The sequence below is a fragment of the Diceros bicornis genome, chromosome 14 (assembly GCF_020826845.1).
Source record: "Diceros bicornis minor isolate mBicDic1 chromosome 14, mDicBic1.mat.cur, whole genome shotgun sequence".
Lineage (NCBI taxonomy): Eukaryota > Metazoa > Chordata > Mammalia > Perissodactyla > Rhinocerotidae > Diceros > Diceros bicornis.
In genome coordinates, this window is record NC_080753.1 from 69435896 (window position 1) to 69455379 (window position 19484).

Below are 19484 nucleotides of genomic sequence, written 5' to 3' on the forward strand. Positions count from 1 at the left end.
TTGCCAATTCGGGCATTCAGAACATATAGCACGTTGCTGTAAGGAAGAACATTCTCATTCAAAGATGCAAGTTACTATGTAGGAACAAGTTTGTATAGGTATTTCAAAGATGCCCAGAACTGAGCTAAACTTGGTATGTGTCCAACTCCTAGAAATAACTTCATGCCCCATCTCCCTTACTTCCAGCTAGTAAGGATCACATAATTCCTAACAAAGTTTTGACACAGATTCCCTATTCGGGCATTCAGAACATATAGCACGTTGCTGTAAGCAAGCACATTTTCATTCAAAGTTGCAAGTTACTATGTAGGAACAAGTTTGTATAGGTATTTCAAAGATGCCCAGAACTGAGCTAAACTTGGTATGTGTCCAACTCCTAGAAATAACTTCATGCCCCATCTCCCTTACTTCCAGCTAGTAAGGATCACATAATTCCTAACAAAGTTTTGACACAGATTCCCAATTCGGGCATTCAGAACATATAGCACGTTGCTGTAAGCAAGCACATTCTCATTCAAAGTTGCAAGTTACTATGTAGGAACAAGTTTGTATAGGTATTTCAAAGATGCCCAGAACTGAGCTAATCTTGGTATGTGTCCAACTCCTAGAAATAACTTCATGCCCCATCTCCCTTACTTCCAGCTAGTAAGGATCACATAATTCCTAACAAAGTTTTGACACAGATTCCCAATTCGGGCATTCAGAACATATAGCACGTTGCTGCAAGCAAGCACATTCTCATTCAAAGATGCAAGTTACTAGGTAGGAACAAGTTTGTATAGGTATTTCAAAAATGCCCAGAACTGAGCTAAACTTGGTATGTGTCCAACTCCTAGAAATAACTTCATGCCCCATCTCCCTTACTTCCAGCTAGTAAGGATCACATAATTCCTAAAAAAGTTTTGACACAGATTGCCAATTCGGGCGCTCAGAACATATAGCACGTTGCTGCAAGCAAGCACATTCTCATTCAAAGATGCAAGTTACTATGTAGGAACAAGTTTGTATAGGTATTTCAAAAATGCCCAGAACTGAGCTAAACTTGGTATGTGTCCAACTCCTAGAAATAACTTCATGCCCCATCTCCCTTACTTCCAGCTAGTAAGGATCACATAATTCCTAACAAAGTTTTGACACAGATTCCCAATTCGGGCGCTCAGAACATATAGCACGTTGCTGTAAGCAAGCACATTCTCATTCAAAGATGCAAGTTACTATGTAGGAACAAGTTTGTATAGGTATTTCAAAGATGCCCAGAACTGAGCTAAACTTGGTATGTGTCCAACTCCGAGAAATAACTTAATGCCCCATCTCCCTTACTTCCAGCTAGTAAGGATCACATAATTCCTAACAAAGTTTTGACACAGATTCCCAATTCGGGCATTCAGAACATATAGCACGTTGCTGCAAGCAAGCTCATTCTCATTCAAAGATGCAAGTTACTATGTAGGAACAAGTTTGTATAGGTATTTCAAAGATGCCCAGAACTGAGCTAAACTTGGTATGTGTCCAACTCCTAGAAATAACTTCATGCCCCATCTCCCTTACTTCCAGCTAGTAAGGATCACATAATTCCTAACAGTTTTGGCACAGATTCCCTATTCGGGCATTCTTCTCCATGCCCCATCTCCCTTACTTCCAGCTAGTAAGGATCACATAATTCCTAACAAAGTTTTGACACAGATTCCCTATTCGGGCATTCAGAACATATAGCACGTTGCTGCAAGCAAGCACATTCTCATTCAAAGATGCAAGTTACTATGTAGGAACAAGTTTGTATAGGTATTTCAAAGATGCCCAGAACTGAGCTAAACTTGGTATGTGTCCAACTCCTAGAAATAACTTCATGCCCCATCTCCCTTACTTCCAGCTAGTAAGGATCACATAATTCCTAACAAAGTTTTGACACAGATTCCCTATTCGGGCATTCAGAACATATAGCACTTTGCTGTAAGCAAGCACATTCTCATTCAAAGTTGCAAGTTACTATGTAGGAACAAGTTTGTATAGGTATTTCAAAGATGCCCAGAACTGAGCTAAACTTGGTATGTGTCCAACTCCTAGAAATAACTTCATGCCCCATCTCCCTTACTTCCAGCTAGTAAGGATCACATAATTCCTAACAAAGTTTTGACACAGATTCCCAATTCGGGCATTCAGAACATATAGCACGTTGCTGTAAGCAAGCACATTCTCATTCAAAGATGCAAGTTACTATGTAGGAACAAGTTTGTATAGGTATTTCAAAGATGCCCAGAACTGAGCTAAACTTGGTATGTGTCCAACTCCTAGAAATAACTTCATGCCCCATCTCCCTTACTTCCAGCTTGTAAGGATCACATAATTCCTAACAAAGTTTTGACACAGATTCCCTATTCGGGAATTCAGAACATATAGCACGTTGCTGCAAGCAAGCAGATTCTCATTCAAAGATGCAAGTTACTAGGTAGGAACAAGTTTGTATAGGTATTTCAAAGATGCCCAGAACTGAGCTAAACTTGGTATGTGTCCAACTCCTAGAAATAACTTCATGCCCCATCTCCCTTACTTCCAGCTAGTAAGGATCACATAATTCCTAACAACGTTTTGACACAGATTCCCTATTCGGGCATTCAGAACATATAGCACGTTGCTGCAAGCAAGCACATTCTCATTCAAAGATGCAAGTTACTAGGTAGGAACAAGTTTGTATAGGTATTTCAAAGATGCCCAGAACTGAGCTAAACTTGGTATGTGTCCAACTCCAAGAAATAACTTCATGCCCCATCTCCCTTACTTCCAGCTAGTAAGGATAACATAATTCCTAACAAAGTTTTGACACAGATTCCCAATTCGGGCATTCAGCACATATAGCACGTTGCTGCAAGCAAGCACATTCTCATTCAAAGATGCAAGTTACTATGTTGGAACAAGTTTGTATAGGTATTTCAAAAATTCCCAGAACTGAGCTAAACTTGGTATGTGTCCAACTCCTAGAAATAACTTCATGCCCCATCTCCCTTACTTCCAGCTAGTAAGGATCACATAATTCCTAACAAAGTTTTGACACAGATTCCCAATTCGGGCATTCAGAACATATAGCACGTTGCTGCAAGCAAGCACATTCTCATTCAAAGATGCAAGTTACTATGTAGGAACAAGTTTGTATAGGTATTTCAAAGATGCCCAGAACTGAGCTAAACTTGGTATGTGTCCAACTCCTAGAAATAACTTCATGCCCCATCTACCTTACTTCCAGCTAGTAAGGATCACATAATTCCTAACAAAGTTTTGACACAGATTCCCAATTCGGGCATTCAGAACATATAGCACGTTGCTATAAGAAAGCAGATTCTCATTCAAAGATGCAAGTTACTAGGTAGGAACAAGTTTGTATAGGTATTTCAAAGATGCCCAGAACTGAGCTAAACTTGGTATGTGTCCAACTCCCAGAAATAACTTCATGCCCCATCTACCTTACTTCCAGCTAGTAAGGATCACATAATTCCTAACAAAGTTTTGACACAGATTCCCTATTCGGGCATTCAGAACATATAGCACGTTGCTGCAAGCAAGCACATTTTCATTCAAAGATGCAAGTTACTAGGTAGGAACAAGTTTGTATAGGTATTTCAAAGATGCCCAGAACTGAGCTAAACTTGGTATGTGTCCAACTCCTAGAAATAACTTCATGCCCCATCTCCCTTACTTCCAGCTAGTAAGGATCACATAATTCCTAACAAAGTTTTGACACAGATTCCCTATTCGGGCATTCAGAACATATAGCACGTTGCTGCAAGCAAGCACATTCTCATTCAAAGATGCCAGTTACTAGGTAGGAACAAGTTTGTATAGGTATTTCAAAGATGCCCAGAACTGAGCTAAACTTGGTATGTGTCCAACTCCAAGGAATAACTTCATGCCCCATCTCCCTTACTTCCAGCTAGTAAGGATCACATAATTCCTAACAAAGTTTTGACACAGATTCCCAATTCGGGCATTCAGAACATATAGCACGTTGCTGCAAGCAAGCACATTCTCATTCAAAGATGCAAGTTACTATGTAGGAACAAGTTTGTATAGGTATTTCAAAGATGCCCAGAACTGAGCTAAACTTGGTATGTGTCCAACTCCTAGAAATAACTTCATGCCCCATCTCCCTTACTTCCAGCTAGTAAGGATCACATAATTCCTAACAAAGTTTTGACACAGATTGCCAATTCGGGCGCTCAGAACATATAGCACGTTGCTGCAAGCAAGCACATTCTCATTCAAAGATGCAAGTTACTATGTAGGAACAAGTTTGTATAGGTATTTCAATGATGCCCAGAACTGAGCTAAACTTGGTATGTGTCCAACTCCTAGAAATAACTTCATGCCCCATCTCCCTTACTTCCAGCTAGTAAGGATCACATAATTCCTAACAAAGTTTTGACACAGATTCCCAATTCGGGCGCTCAGAACATATAGCACGTTGTTGTAAGCAAGCACATTCTCATTCAAAGATGCAAGTTACTATGTAGGAACAAGTTTGTATAGGTATTTCAAAGATGCCCAGAACTGAGCTAAACTTGGTATGTGTCCAACTCCTAGAAATAACTTCATGCCCCATCTCCCTTACTTCCAGCTAGTAAGGATCACATAATTCCTAACAAAGTTTTGACACAGATTCCCAATTCGGGCATTCAGAACATATAGCACGTTGCTGCAAGCAAGCACATTCTCATTCAAAGATGCAAGTTACTATATAGGAACAAGATTGTATAGGTATTTCAAAGATGCCCAGAACTGAGCTAAACTTGGTATGTGTCCAACTCCTAGAAATAACTTCATGCCCCATCTCTCTTACTTCCAGCTAGTAAGGATCACATAATTCCTAACAAAGTTTTGACACAGATTCCCTATTCGGGCATTCAGAACATATAGCACGTTGCTATAAGCAAGCAGATTCTCATTCAAAGATGCAAGTTACTAGGTAGGAACAAGTTTGTATAGGTATTTCAAAGATGCCCAGAACTGAGCTCAACTTGGTATGTGTCCAACTCCTAGAAATAACTTCATGCCCCATCTCCCTTACTTCCAGCTAGTAAGGATCACATAATTCCTAACAAAGTTTTGACACAGATTCCCAATTCGGGCATTCAGAACATATAGGACGTTGCTGCAAGCAAGCACATTCTCATTAAAAGTTGCAAGTTACTATGTAGGAACAAGTTTGTATTGGTATTTCAAAGATGCCCAGAACTGAGCTAAACTTGGTATGTGTCCATCTCCTAGAAATAACTTCATGCCCCATCTCCCTTACTTCCAGCTAGTAAGGATCACATAATTCCTAACAAAGTTTTGACACATATTCCCAATTCGGGCATTCAGAACATATAGCACGTTGCTGTAAGCAAGCAGATTCCCATTCAAAGATGCAAGTTACTATGTAGGAACAAGTTTGTATAGGTATTTCAAAGATGCCCAGAACTGAGCTAAACTTGCTATGTGTCCAACTCCTAGAAATAACTTCATGCCCCATCTCCCTTACTTCCAGCTAGTAAGGATGACATAATTCCTAACAAAGTTTTGACACAGATTCCCAATTCGGGCATTCAGAACATATAGCACGTTGCTGTAAGCAAGCACATTCTCATTCAAAGATGCAAGTTACTATGTAGGAACAAGTTCGTATAGGTATTTCAAAGATGCCCAGAACTGAGCTAAACTTGGTATGTGTCCAACTCCTAGAAATAACTTCATGCCCCATCTACCTTACTTCCAGCTAGTAAGGATCACATAATTCCTAACAAAGTTTTGACACAGATTCCCAATTCGGGCATTCAGAACATATAGCACGTTGCTATAAGAAAGCAGATTCTCATTCAAAGATGCAAGTTACTAGGTAGGAACAAGTTTGTATAGGTATTTCAAAGATGCCCAGAACTGAGCTAAACTTGGTATGTGTCCAACTCCCAGAAATAACTTCATGCCCCATCTACCTTACTTCCAGCTAGTAAGGATCACATAATTCCTAACAAAGTTTTGACACAGATTCCCTATTCGGGCATTCAGAACATATAGCACGTTGCTGCAAACAAGCACATTTTCATTCAAAGATGCAAGTTACTAGGTAGGAACAAGTTTGTATAGGTATTTCAAAGATGCCCAGAACTGAGCTAAACTTGGTATGTGTCCAACTCCTAGAAATAACTTCATGCCCCATCTCCCTTACTTCCAGCTAGTAAGGATCACATAATTCCTAACAAAGTTTTGACACAGATTCCCTATTCGGGCATTCAGAACATATAGCACGTTGCTGCAAGCAAGCACATTCTCATTCAAAGATGCCAGTTACTAGGTAGGAACAAGTTTGTATAGGTATTTCAAAGATGCCCAGAACTGAGCTAAACTTGGTATGTGTCCAACTCCAAGGAATAACTTCATGCCCCATCTCCCTTACTTCCAGCTAGTAAGGATCACATAATTCCTAACAAAGTTTTGACACAGATTCCCAATTCGGGCATTCAGAACATATAGCACGTTGCTGCAAGCAAGCACATTCTCATTCAAAGATGCAAGTTACTATGTAGGAACAAGTTTGTATAGGTATTTCAAAGATGCCCAGAACTGAGCTAAACTTGGTATGTGTCCAACTCCTAGAAATAACTTCATGCCCCATCTCCCTTACTTCCAGCTAGTAAGGATCACATAATTCCTAACAAAGTTTTGACACAGATTGCCAATTCGGGCGCTCAGAACATATAGCACGTTGCTGCAAGCAAGCACATTCTCATTCAAAGATGCAAGTTACTATGTAGGAACAAGTTTGTATAGGTATTTCAATGATGCCCAGAACTGAGCTAAACTTGGTATGTGTCCAACTCCTAGAAATAACTTCATGCCCCATCTCCCTTACTTCCAGCTAGTAAGGATCACATAATTCCTAACAAAGTTTTGACACAGATTCCCAATTCGGGCGCTCAGAACATATAGCACGTTGTTGTAAGCAAGCACATTCTCATTCAAAGATGCAAGTTACTATGTAGGAACAAGTTTGTATAGGTATTTCAAAGATGCCCAGAACTGAGCTAAACTTGGTATGTGTCCAACTCCTAGAAATAACTTCATGCCCCATCTCCCTTACTTCCAGCTAGTAAGGATCACATAATTCCTAACAAAGTTTTGACACAGATTCCCAATTCGGGCATTCAGAACATATAGCACGTTGCTGCAAGCAAGCACATTCTCATTCAAAGATGCAAGTTACTATATAGGAACAAGATTGTATAGGTATTTCAAAGATGCCCAGAACTGAGCTAAACTTGGTATGTGTCCAACTCCTAGAAATAACTTCATGCCCCATCTCTCTTACTTCCAGCTAGTAAGGATCACATAATTCCTAACAAAGTTTTGACACAGATTCCCTATTCGGGCATTCAGAACATATAGCACGTTGCTATAAGCAAGCAGATTCTCATTCAAAGATGCAAGTTACTAGGTAGGAACAAGTTTGTATAGGTATTTCAAAGATGCCCAGAACTGAGCTCAACTTGGTATGTGTCCAACTCCTAGAAATAACTTCATGCCCCATCTCCCTTACTTCCAGCTAGTAAGGATCACATAATTCCTAACAAAGTTTTGACACAGATTCCCAATTCGGGCATTCAGAACATATAGGACGTTGCTGCAAGCAAGCACATTCTCATTAAAAGTTGCAAGTTACTATGTAGGAACAAGTTTGTATTGGTATTTCAAAGATGCCCAGAACTGAGCTAAACTTGGTATGTGTCCATCTCCTAGAAATAACTTCATGCCCCATCTCCCTTACTTCCAGCTAGTAAGGATCACATAATTCCTAACAAAGTTTTGACACATATTCCCAATTCGGGCATTCAGAACATATAGCACGTTGCTGTAAGCAAGCAGATTCCCATTCAAAGATGCAAGTTACTATGTAGGAACAAGTTTGTATAGGTATTTCAAAGATGCCCAGAACTGAGCTAAACTTGCTATGTGTCCAACTCCTAGAAATAACTTCATGCCCCATCTCCCTTACTTCCAGCTAGTAAGGATGACATAATTCCTAACAAAGTTTTGACACAGATTCCCAATTCGGGCATTCAGAACATATAGCACGTTGCTGTAAGCAAGCACATTCTCATTCAAAGATGCAAGTTACTATGTAGGAACAAGTTCGTATAGGTATTTCAAAGATGCCCAGAACTGAGCTAAACTTGGTATGTGTCCAACTCCTAGAAATAACTTCATGCCCCATCTCCCTTACTTCCAGCTAGTAAGGATCACATAATTCCTAACAAAGTTTTGACACAGATTCCCAATTCGGGCATTCAGAACATATAGCACGTTGCTGTAAGCAAGCACATTCTCATTCAAAGATGCAAGTTACTATGTAGGAACAAGTTCGTATAGGTATTTCAAAGATGCCCAGAACTGAGCTAAACTTGGTATGTGTCCAACTCCTAGAAATAACTTCATGCCCCATCTCCCTTACTTCAAGGTAGTAAGGATCACATAATTCCTAACAAAGTTTTGACACAGATTGCCAATTCGGGCATTCAGAACATATAGCACGTTGCTGTAAGCAAGCAGATTCTCATTAATGCTGCAAGTTACTATGTAGCAACAAGTTTGTATAGGTATTTCAAAGATGCCCAGAACTGAGCTAAACTTGGTATGTGTCCAACTCCTAGAAATAACTTCATGCCTCATCTCTCTTACTTCCAGCTAGTAAGGATCACATAATTCCTAACAAAGTTTTGACACAGATTGTCAATTCGGGCATTCAGAACATATAGCACGTTGCTGTAAGCAAGCACATTCTCATTCAAAGATGCAAGTTACTATGTAGGAATAAGTTTGTATAGGTATTTCAAAGCTGCCCAGAACTGAGCTAAACTTGGTATGTGTCCAACTCCTAGAAATAACTTCATGCCCCATCTCCCTTACTTCCAGCTAGTAAGGATCACATAATTCCTAACAAAGTTTTGACACAGATTCCCAATTCGGGCATTCAGAACATATAGCACGTTGCTGTAAGCAAGCACATTCTCATTCAAAGTTGCAAGTTACTATGTAGGAACAAGTTTGTATAGGTATTTCAAAGATGCCCAGAACTGAGCTAAACTTGGTATGTGTCCAACTCCTAGAAATAACTTCATGCCCCATCTCCCTTACTTCCAGCTAGTAAGGATCACATAATTCCTAACAAAGTTTTGACACAGATTCCCAATTCGCGCATTCAGAACATATAGCACGTTGCTGTAAGCAAGCAGATTCCCATTCAAAGATGCAAGTTACTATGTAGGAACAAGTTTGTATAGGTATTTCAAAGATGCCCAGAACTGAGCTAAACTTGGTATGTGTCCAACTCCTAGAAATAACTTCATGCCCCATCTCCCTTACTTCCAGCTAGTAAGGATCACATAATTCCTAACAAAGTTTTGACACAGATTCCCAATTCGGGCATTCAGAACATATAGCACGTTGCTGTAAGCAAGCAGATTCCCATTCAAAGATGCAAGTTACTATGTAGGAACAAGTTTGTATAGGTATTTCAAAGATGCCCAGAACTGAGCTAAACTTGCTATGTGTCCAACTCCTAGAAATAACTTCATGCCCCATCTCCCTTACTTCCAGCTAGTAAGGATGACATAATTCCTAACAAAGTTTTGACACAGATTCCCAATTCGGGCATTCAGAACATATAGCACGTTGCTGCAAGCAAGCACATTCTCATTCAAAGATGCAAGTTACTATGTAGGAACAAGTTTGTATAGGTATTTCAAAGATGCCCAGAACTGAGCTAAACTTGGTATGTGTCCAACTCCTAGAAATAACTTCATGCCCCATCTCCCTTACTTCCAGCTAGTAAGGATCACATAATTCCTAACAAAGTTTTGACACAAATTCCCAATTCGGGCATTCAGAACATATAGCACGTTGCTGTAAGCAAGCACATTCTCATTCAAAGTTGCAAGTTACTATGTAGGAACAAGTTTGTATAGGTATTTCAAAGATGCCCAGAACTGAGCTAAACTTGGTATGTGTCCAACTCCTAGAAATAACTTCATGCCCCATCTCCCTTACTTCCAGCTAGTAAGGATCACATAATTCCTAACAAAGTTTTGACACAGATTCCCAATTCGGGCATTCAGAACATATAGCACGTTGCTGTAAGCAAGCACATTTTCATTCAAAGTTGTAAGTTACTATGTAGGAACAAGTTTGTATAGGTATTTCAAAGATGCCCAGAACTGAGCTAAACTTGGTATGTGTCCAACTCCTAGAAATAACTTCATGCCCCATCTCCCTTACTTCCAGCTAGTAAGGATCACATAATTCCTAACAAAGTTTTGACACAGATTCCCAATTCGGGCATTCAGAACATATAGCACGTTGCTGTAAGCAAGCACATTTTCATTCAAAGTTGCAAGTTACTAGGTAGGAACAAGTTTGTATAGGTATTTCAAAGATGCCCAGAACTGAGCTAAACTTGGTATGTGTCCAACTCCTAGAAATAACTTCATGCCCCATCTCCCTTACTTCCAGCTATTAAGGATCACATAATTCCTAACAGTTTTGACACAGATTGCCAATTCGGGCATTCAGAACATATAGCACGTTGCTGTAAGCAAGCACATTCTCATTCAAAGATGCAAGTTACTATGTAGGAACAAGTTTGTATAGGTATTTCAAAGATGCCCAGAACTGAGCTAAACTTGGTATGTGTCCAACTCCTAGAAATAACTTCATGCCCCATCTCCCTTACTTCCAGCTAGTAAGGATCACATAATTCCTAACAAAGTTTTGACACAGATTCCCAATTCGCGCATTCAGAACATATAGCACGTTGCTGTAAGCAAGCAGATTCCCATTCAAAGATGCAAGTTACTATGTAGGAACAAGTTTGTATAGGTATTTCAAAGATGCCCAGAACTGAGCTAAACTTGGTATGTGTCCAACTCCTAGAAATAACTTCATGCCCCATCTCCCTTACTTCCAGCTAGTAAGGATCACATAATTCCTAACAAAGTTTTGACACAGATTCCCAATTCGGGCATTCAGAACATATGGCACGTTGCTGTAAGCAAGCAGATTCCCATTCAAAGATGCAAGTTACTATGTAGGAACAAGTTTGTATAGGTATTTCAAAGATGCCCAGAACTGAGCTAAACTTGGTATGTGTCCAAGTCCTAGAAATAACTTCATGCCCCATCTCCCTTACTTCCAGCTAGTAAGGATCACATAATTCCTAACAAAGTTTTGACACAGATTGCCAATTCGGGCATTCAGAACATATAGCACGTTTCAGTAAGCAAGCACATTCTCATTCAAAGATGCAAGTTACTATGTAGGAACAAGTTTGTATAGGTATTTCAAAGATGCCCAGAACTGAGCTAAACTTGGTATGTGTCCAACTCCTAGAAATAACTTCATGCCCCATCTTCCTTACTTCCAGCTAGTAAGGATCACATAATTCCTAACAAAGTTTTGACACAGATTCCCAATTCGGGCATTCAGAACATATAGCACGTTGCTGCAAGCAAGCAGATTCTCATTCAAAGATGCAAGTTACTAGGTAGGAACAAGTTTGTATAGGTATTTCAAAGATGCCCAGAACTCAGCTAAACGTTGTATGTGTCCAACTCCTAGAAATAACTTCATGCCCCATCTCCCTTACTTGCAGCTAGTAAGGATCACATAATTCCTAACAAAGTTTTGACACAGATTCCCTATTCGGGCATTCAGAACATATAGCACGTTGCTGCAAGCAAGCACATTCTCATTCAAAGATGCAAGTTACTATGTAGGAACAAGTTTGTATAGGTATTTCAAAGATGCCCAGAACTGAGCTAAACTTGGTATGTGTCCAACTCCTAGAAATAACTTCATGCCCCATCTCCCTTACTTCCAGCTAGTAAGGATCACATAATTCCTAACAAAGTTTTGACACAGATTCCCAATTCGGGCATTCAGAACATATAGCACGTTGCTGTAAGCAAGCAGATTCCCATTCAAAGATGCAAGTTACTAGGTAGGAACAAGTTTGTATAGGTATTTCAAAGATGCCCAGAACTGAGCTAAACTTGGTATGTGTCCAACTCCTAGAAATAACTTCATGCCCCATCTCCCTTACTTCCAGCTAGTAAGGATCACATAATTCCTAACAAAGTTTTGACACAGATTCCCTATTCGGGCATTCAGAACATATAGCACGTTGCTGCAAGCAAGCACATGCTCATTCAAAGATGCAAGTTACTATGTAGGAACAAGTTTGTATAGGTATTTCAAAGATGCCCAGAACTGAGCTAAACTTGGTATGCGTCCAACTCCTAGAAATAACTTCATGCCCCATCTCCCTTACTTCCAGCTAGTAAGGATCACATAATTCCTAACAAAGTTTTGACACAGATTCCCAATTCGGGCATTCAGAACATATAGCACGTTGCTGTAAGCAAGCAGATTCTCATTCAAAGATGCAAGTTACTATGTAGGAACAAGTTTGTATAGGTATTTCAAAGATGCCCCGAACTGAGCTAAACTTGGTATGTGTCCAACTCCTAGAAATAACTTCATGCCCCATCTCCCTTACTTCCAGCTAGTAATGATCACATAATTCCTAACAAAGTTTTGACACAGATTCCCAATTCGGGCATTCAGAACATATAGCACGTTGCTGTAAGCAAGCACATTTTCATTCAAAGGTGCAAGTTACTATGTAGGAACAAGTTTGTATAGGTATTTCAAAGATGCCCAGAACTGAGCTAAACTTGGTATGTGTCCAACTCCTAGAAATAACTTCATGCCCCATCTCCCTTACTTCCAGCTAGTAAGGATCACATAATTCCTAACAGTTTTGACACAGATTCCCATTTCGGGCATTCAGAACATATAGCAGGTTGCTGTAAGCAAGCACATTCTCATTCAAAGATGCAAGTTACTATGTAGGAACAAGTTTGTATAGGTATTTCAAAGATGCCCAGAACTGAGCTAAACTTGGTATGTGTCCAACTCCTAGAAATAACTTCATGCCCAATCTCCCTTACTTCCAGCTAGTAAGGATCACATAATTCCTAACAAAGTTTTGACACAGATTCCCAATTCGGGCATTCAGAACATATAGCACGTTGCTGTAAGCAAGCACATTCTCATTCAAAGTTGCAAGTTACTATGTAGGAACAAGTTTGTATTGGTATTTCAAAGATGCCCAGAACTGAGCTAAACTTGGTATGTGTCCAACTCCTAGAAATAACTTCTTGCCCCATCTCCCTTACTTCCAGCTAGTAAGGATCACATAATTCCTAACAAAGTTTTGACACATATTCCCAATTCGGGCATTCAGAACATATAGCACGTTGCTGTAAGTAAGCAGATTCCCATTCAAAGATGCAAGTTACTATGTAGGAACAAGTTTGTATAGGTATTTCAAAGATGCCCAGAACTGAGCTAAACTTGCTATGTGTCCAACTCCTAGAAATAACTTCATGCCCCATCTCCCTTACTTCCAGCTAGTAAGGATCACATAATTCCTAACAAAGTTTTGACACAGATTCCCAATTCGGGCATTCAGAACATACAGCACGTTGCTGTAAGCAAGCACATTCTCATTCAAAGATGCAAGTTACTATGTAGGAACAAGTTTGTATAGGTATTTCAAAGATGCCCAGAACTGAGCTAAACTTGGTATGTGTCCAACTCCTAGAAATAACTTCATGCCCCATCTCCCTTACTTCCAGCTAGTAAGGATCACATAATTCCTAACAAAGTTTTGACACAGATTCCCAATTCGGGCATTCAGAACATATAGCACGTTGCTGTAAGCAAGCACATTCTCATTCAAAGTTGCAAGTTACTATGTAGGAACAAGTTTGTATTGGTATTTCAAATATGCCCAGAACTGAGCTAAACTTGGTATGTGTCCAACTCCTAGAAATAACTTCATGCCCCATCTCCCTTACTTCCAGCTAGTAAGGATCACATAATTCCTAACAAAGTTTTGACACATATTCCCAATTCGGGCATTCAGAACATATAGCACGTTGCTGTAAGCAAGCAGATTCCCATTCAAAGATGCAAGTTACTATGTAGGAACAAGTTTGTATAGGTATTTCAAAGATGCCCAGAACTGAGCTAAACTTGGTATGTGTCCAACTCCTAGAAATAACTTCATGCCCCATCTCCCTTACTTCCAGCTAGTAAGGATCACATAATTCCTAACAAAGTTTTGACACAGATTCACAATTCGGGCATTCAGAACATATAGCACGTTGCTGTAAGCAAGCACATTCTCATTCAAAGTTGCAAGTTACTATGTAGGAACAAGTTTGTATAGGTATTTCAAAGATGCCCAGAACTGAGCTAAACTTGGTATGTGTCCAACTCCTAGAAATAACTTCATGCCCCATCTCCCTTACTTCCAGCTAGTAAGGATCACATAATTCCTAACAAAGTTTTGACACAGATTGCCAATTCGGGCATTCAGAACATATAGCACGTTGCTGTAAGGAAGAACATTCTCATTCAAAGATGCAAGCTACTATGTAGGAACAAGTTTGTATAGGTATTTCAAAGATGCCCAGAACTGAGCTAAACTTGGTATGTGTCCAACTCCTAGAAATAACTTCATGCCACATCTCCCTTACTTCCAGCTAGTAAGGATCACATAATTCCTAACAAAGTTTTGACACAGATTCCCAATTCGGGCATTCAGAACATATAGCACGTTGCTGTAAGCAAGCAGATTCCCATTCAAAGATGCAAGTTACTATGTAGGAACAAGTTTGTATAGGTATTTCAAAGATGCCCAGAACTGAGCTAAACTTGCTATGTGTCCAACTCCTAGAAATAACTTCATGCCCCATCTCCCTTACTTCCAGCTAGTAAGGATCACATAATTCCTAACAAAGTTTTGACACAGATTCCCAATTCGGGCATTCAGAACATATAGCACGTTGCTGTAAGCAAGCACATTCTCATTCAAAGATGCAAGTTACTATGTAGGAACAAGTTTGTATAGGTATTTCAAAGATGCCCAGAACTGAGCTAAACTTGGTATGTGTCCAACTCCTAGAAATAACTTCATGCCCCATCTCCCTTACTTCCAGCTAGTAAGGATGACATAATTCCTAACAAAGTTTTGACACATATTCCCAATTCGGGCATTCAGAACATATAGCACGTTGCTGTAAGCAAGCAGATTCCCATTCAAAGATGCAAATTACTATGTAGGAACAAGTTTGTATAGGTATTTCAAAGATGCCCAGAACTGAGCTAAACTTGGTATGTGTCCAACTCCTAGAAATAACTTCATGCCCCATCTCCCTTACTTCCAGCTAGTAAGGATCACATAATTCCTAACAAAGTTTTGACACAGATTCCCAATTCGCGCATTCAGAACATATAGCACGTTGCTGTAAGCAAGCACATTCTCATTCAAAGATGCAAGTTACTATGTAGGAACAAGTTTGTATAGGTATTTCAAAGATGCCCAGAACTGAGCTAAACTTGGTATGTGTCCAACTCCTAGAAATAACTTCATGCCCCATCTCCCTTACTTCCAGCTAGTAAGGATCACATAATTCCTAACAAAGTTTTGACACAGATTCCCAATTCGCGCATTCAGAACATATAGCACGTTGCTGTAAGCAAGCACATTCTCATTCAAAGATGCAAGTTACTATGTAGGAACAAGTTTGTATAGGTATTTCAAAGATGCCCAGAACTGAGCTAAACTTGGTATGTGTCCAACTCCTAGAAATAACTTCATGCCCCATCTCCCTTACTTCCAGCTAGTAAGGATCACATAATTCCTAACAAAGTTTTGACACAGATTCCCAATTCGGGCATTCAGAACATATAGCACGTTGCTGTAAGCAAGCAGATTCCCATTCAAAGATGCAAGTTACTATGTAGGAACAAGTTTGTATAGGTATTTCAAAGATGCCCAGAACTGAGCTAAACTTGCTATGTGTCCAACTCCTAGAAATAACTTCATGCCCCATCTCCCTTACTTCCAGCTAGTAAGGATCACATAATTCCTAACAAAGTTTTGACACAGATTCCCAATTCGGGCATTCAGAACATATAGCACGTTGCTGTAAGCAAGCACATTCTCATTCAAAGATGCAAGTTACTATGTAGGAACAAGTTTGTATAGGTATTTCAAAGATGCCCAGAACTGAGCTAAACTTGGTATGTGTCCAACTCCTAGAAATAACTTCATGCCCCATCTCCCTTACTTCCAGCTAGTAAGGATGACATAATTCCTAACAAAGTTTTGACACATATTCCCAATTCGGGCATTCAGAACATATAGCACGTTGCTGTAAGCAAGCAGATTCCCATTCAAAGATGCAAGTTACTATGTAGGAACAAGTTTGTATAGGTATTTCAAAGATGCCCAGAACTGAGCTAAACTTGGTATGTGTCCAACTCCTAGAAATAACTTCATGCCCCATCTCCCTTACTTCCAGCTAGTAAGGATCACATAATTCCTAACAAAGTTTTGACACAGATTCCCAATTCGCGCATTCAGAACATATAGCACGTTGCTGTAAGCAAGCACATTCTCATTCAAAGATGCAAGTTACTATGTAGGAACAAGTTTGCATAGGTATTTCAAAGATGCCCAGAACTGAGCTAAACTTGGTATGTGTCCAACTCCTAGAAATAACTTCATGCCCCATCTCCCTTACTTCCAGCTAGTAAGGATCACATAATTCCTAACAAAGTTTTGACACAGATTCACAATTCGGGCATTCAGAACATATAGCACGTTGCTGTAAGCAAGCACATTCTCATTCAAAGTTGCAAGTTACTATGTAGGAACAAGTTTGTATAGGTATTTCAAAGATGCCCAGAACTGAGCTAAACTTGGTATGTGTCCAACTCCTAGAAATAACTTCATGCCCCATCTCCCTTACTTCCAGCTAGTAAGGATCACATAATTCCTAACAAAGTTTTGACACAGATTGCCAATTCGGGCATTCAGAACATATAGCACGTTGCTGTAAGGAAGAACATTCTCATTCAAAGATGCAAGTTACTATGTAGGAACAAGTTTGTATAGGTATTTCAAAGATGCCCAGAACTGAGCTAAACTTGGTATGTGTCCAACTCCTAGAAATAACTTCATGCCCCATCTCCCTTACTTCCAGCTAGTAAGGATCACATAATTCCTAACAAAGTTTTGACACAGATTCCCTATTCGGGCATTCAGAACATATAGCACGTTGCTGTAAGCAAGCACATTTTCATTCAAAGTTGCAAGTTACTATGTAGGAACAAGTTTGTATAGGTATTTCAAAGATGCCCAGAACTGAGCTAAACTTGGTATGTGTCCAACTCCTAGAAATAACTTCATGCCCCATCTCCCTTACTTCCAGCTAGTAAGGATCACATAATTCCTAACAAAGTTTTGACACAGATTCCCAATTCGGGCATTCAGAACATATAGCACGTTGCTGTAAGCAAGCACATTCTCATTCAAAGTTGCAAGTTACTATGTAGGAACAAGTTTGTATAGGTATTTCAAAGATGCCCAGAACTGAGCTAAACTTGGTATGTGTCCAACTCCTAGAAATAACTTCATGCCCCATCTCCCTTACTTCCAGCTAGTAAGGATCACATAATTCCTAACAAAGTTTTGACACAGATTCCCAATTCGGGCATTCACAACATATAGCACGTTGCTGTAAGCAAGCACATTCTCATTCAAAGATGCAAGTTACTATGTAGCAACAAGTTTGTATAGGTATTTCACAGATGCCCAGAACTGAGCTAAACTTGGTATGTGTCCAACTCCTAGAAATAACTTCATGCCCCATCTACCTTACTTCCACCTAGTAAGGATCACATAATTCCTAACAAAGTTTTGACACAGATTCCCTATTCGGGCATTCAGAACATATAGCACGTTGCTGCAAGCAAGCACATTCTCATTCAAAGATGCAAGTTACTATGTAGGAACAAGTTTGTATAGGTATTTCAAAGATGCCCAGAACTGAGCTAAACTTGGTATGTGTCCAACTCCTAGAAATAACTTCATGCCCCATCTCCCTTACTTCCAGCTAGTAAGGATCACATAATTCCTAACAAAGTTTTGACACAGATTCCCAATTCGGGCATTCAGAACATATAGCACGTTGCTGTAAGCAAGCACATTCTCATTCAAAGTTGCAAGTTACTATGTAGGAACAAGTTTGTATAGGTATTTCAAAGATGCCCAGAACTGAGCTAAACTTGGTATGTGTCCAACTCCTAGAAATAACTTCATGCCCCATCTCCCTTACTTCCAGCTAGTAAGGATCACATAATTCCTAAAAGAGTTTTGACACAGATTCCCAATTCGGGCATTCAGAACATATAGCACGTTGCTGTAAGCAAGCACATTCTCATTCAAAGTTGCAAGTTACTATGTAGGAACAAGTTTGTATAGGTATTTCAAAGATGCCCAGAACTGAGCTAAACTTGGTATGTGTCCAACTCCTAGAAATAACTTCATGCCCCATCTCCCTTACTTCCAGGTAGTAAGGGTCACATAATTCCTAACAAAGTTTTGACACAGATTCCCAATTCGGGCATTCAGAACATATAGCACGTTGCTGTAAGCAAGCACATTCTGATTCAAAGATGCAAGTTACTATGTAGCAACAAGTTTGTATAGGTATTTCAAAGATGCCCAGAACTGAGCTAAACTTGGTATGTGTCCAACTCCTAGAAATAACTTCATGCCCCATCTCCCTTACTTCCAGCTAGTAAGGATCACATAATTCCTAACAAAGTTTTGAACAGATTCCCAATTCGGGCATTCAGAACATATAGCACGTTGCTGCAAGCAAGCAGATTCTCATTCAAAGATGCAAGTTACTAGGTAGGAACAAGTTTGTATAGGTATTTCAAAGATGCCCAGAACTGAGCTAAACGTTGTATGTGTCCAACTCCTAGAAATAACTTCATGCCCCATCTTCCTTACTTCCAGCTAGTAAGGATCACATAATTCCTAACAAAGTTTTGACACAGATTCCCAATTCGGGCATTCAGAACATATAGCACGTTGCTGCAAGCAAGCACATTCTCATTCAAAGATGCAAGTTACTAGGTAGGAACAAGTTTGTATAGGTATTTCAAAGATGCCCAGAACTGAGCTAAACTTGGTATGTGTCCAACTCCAAGAAATAACTTCATGCCCCATCTCCCTTACTTCCAGCTAGTAAGGATCACATAATTCCTAACAAAGTTTTGACACAGATTCCCAATTCGGGCATTCAGAACATATAGCACGTTGCTGCAAGCAAGCACATTCTCATTCAAAGATGCAAGTTACTAGGTAGGAACAAGTATGTATAGGTATTTCAAAAATGCCCAGAACTGAGCTAAACTTGGTATGTGTCCAACTCCTAGAAATAACTTCATGCCCCATCTCCCTTACTTCCAGCTAGTAAGGATCACATAATTCCTAACAAAGTTTTGACACAGATTGCCAATTCGGGCGCTCAGAA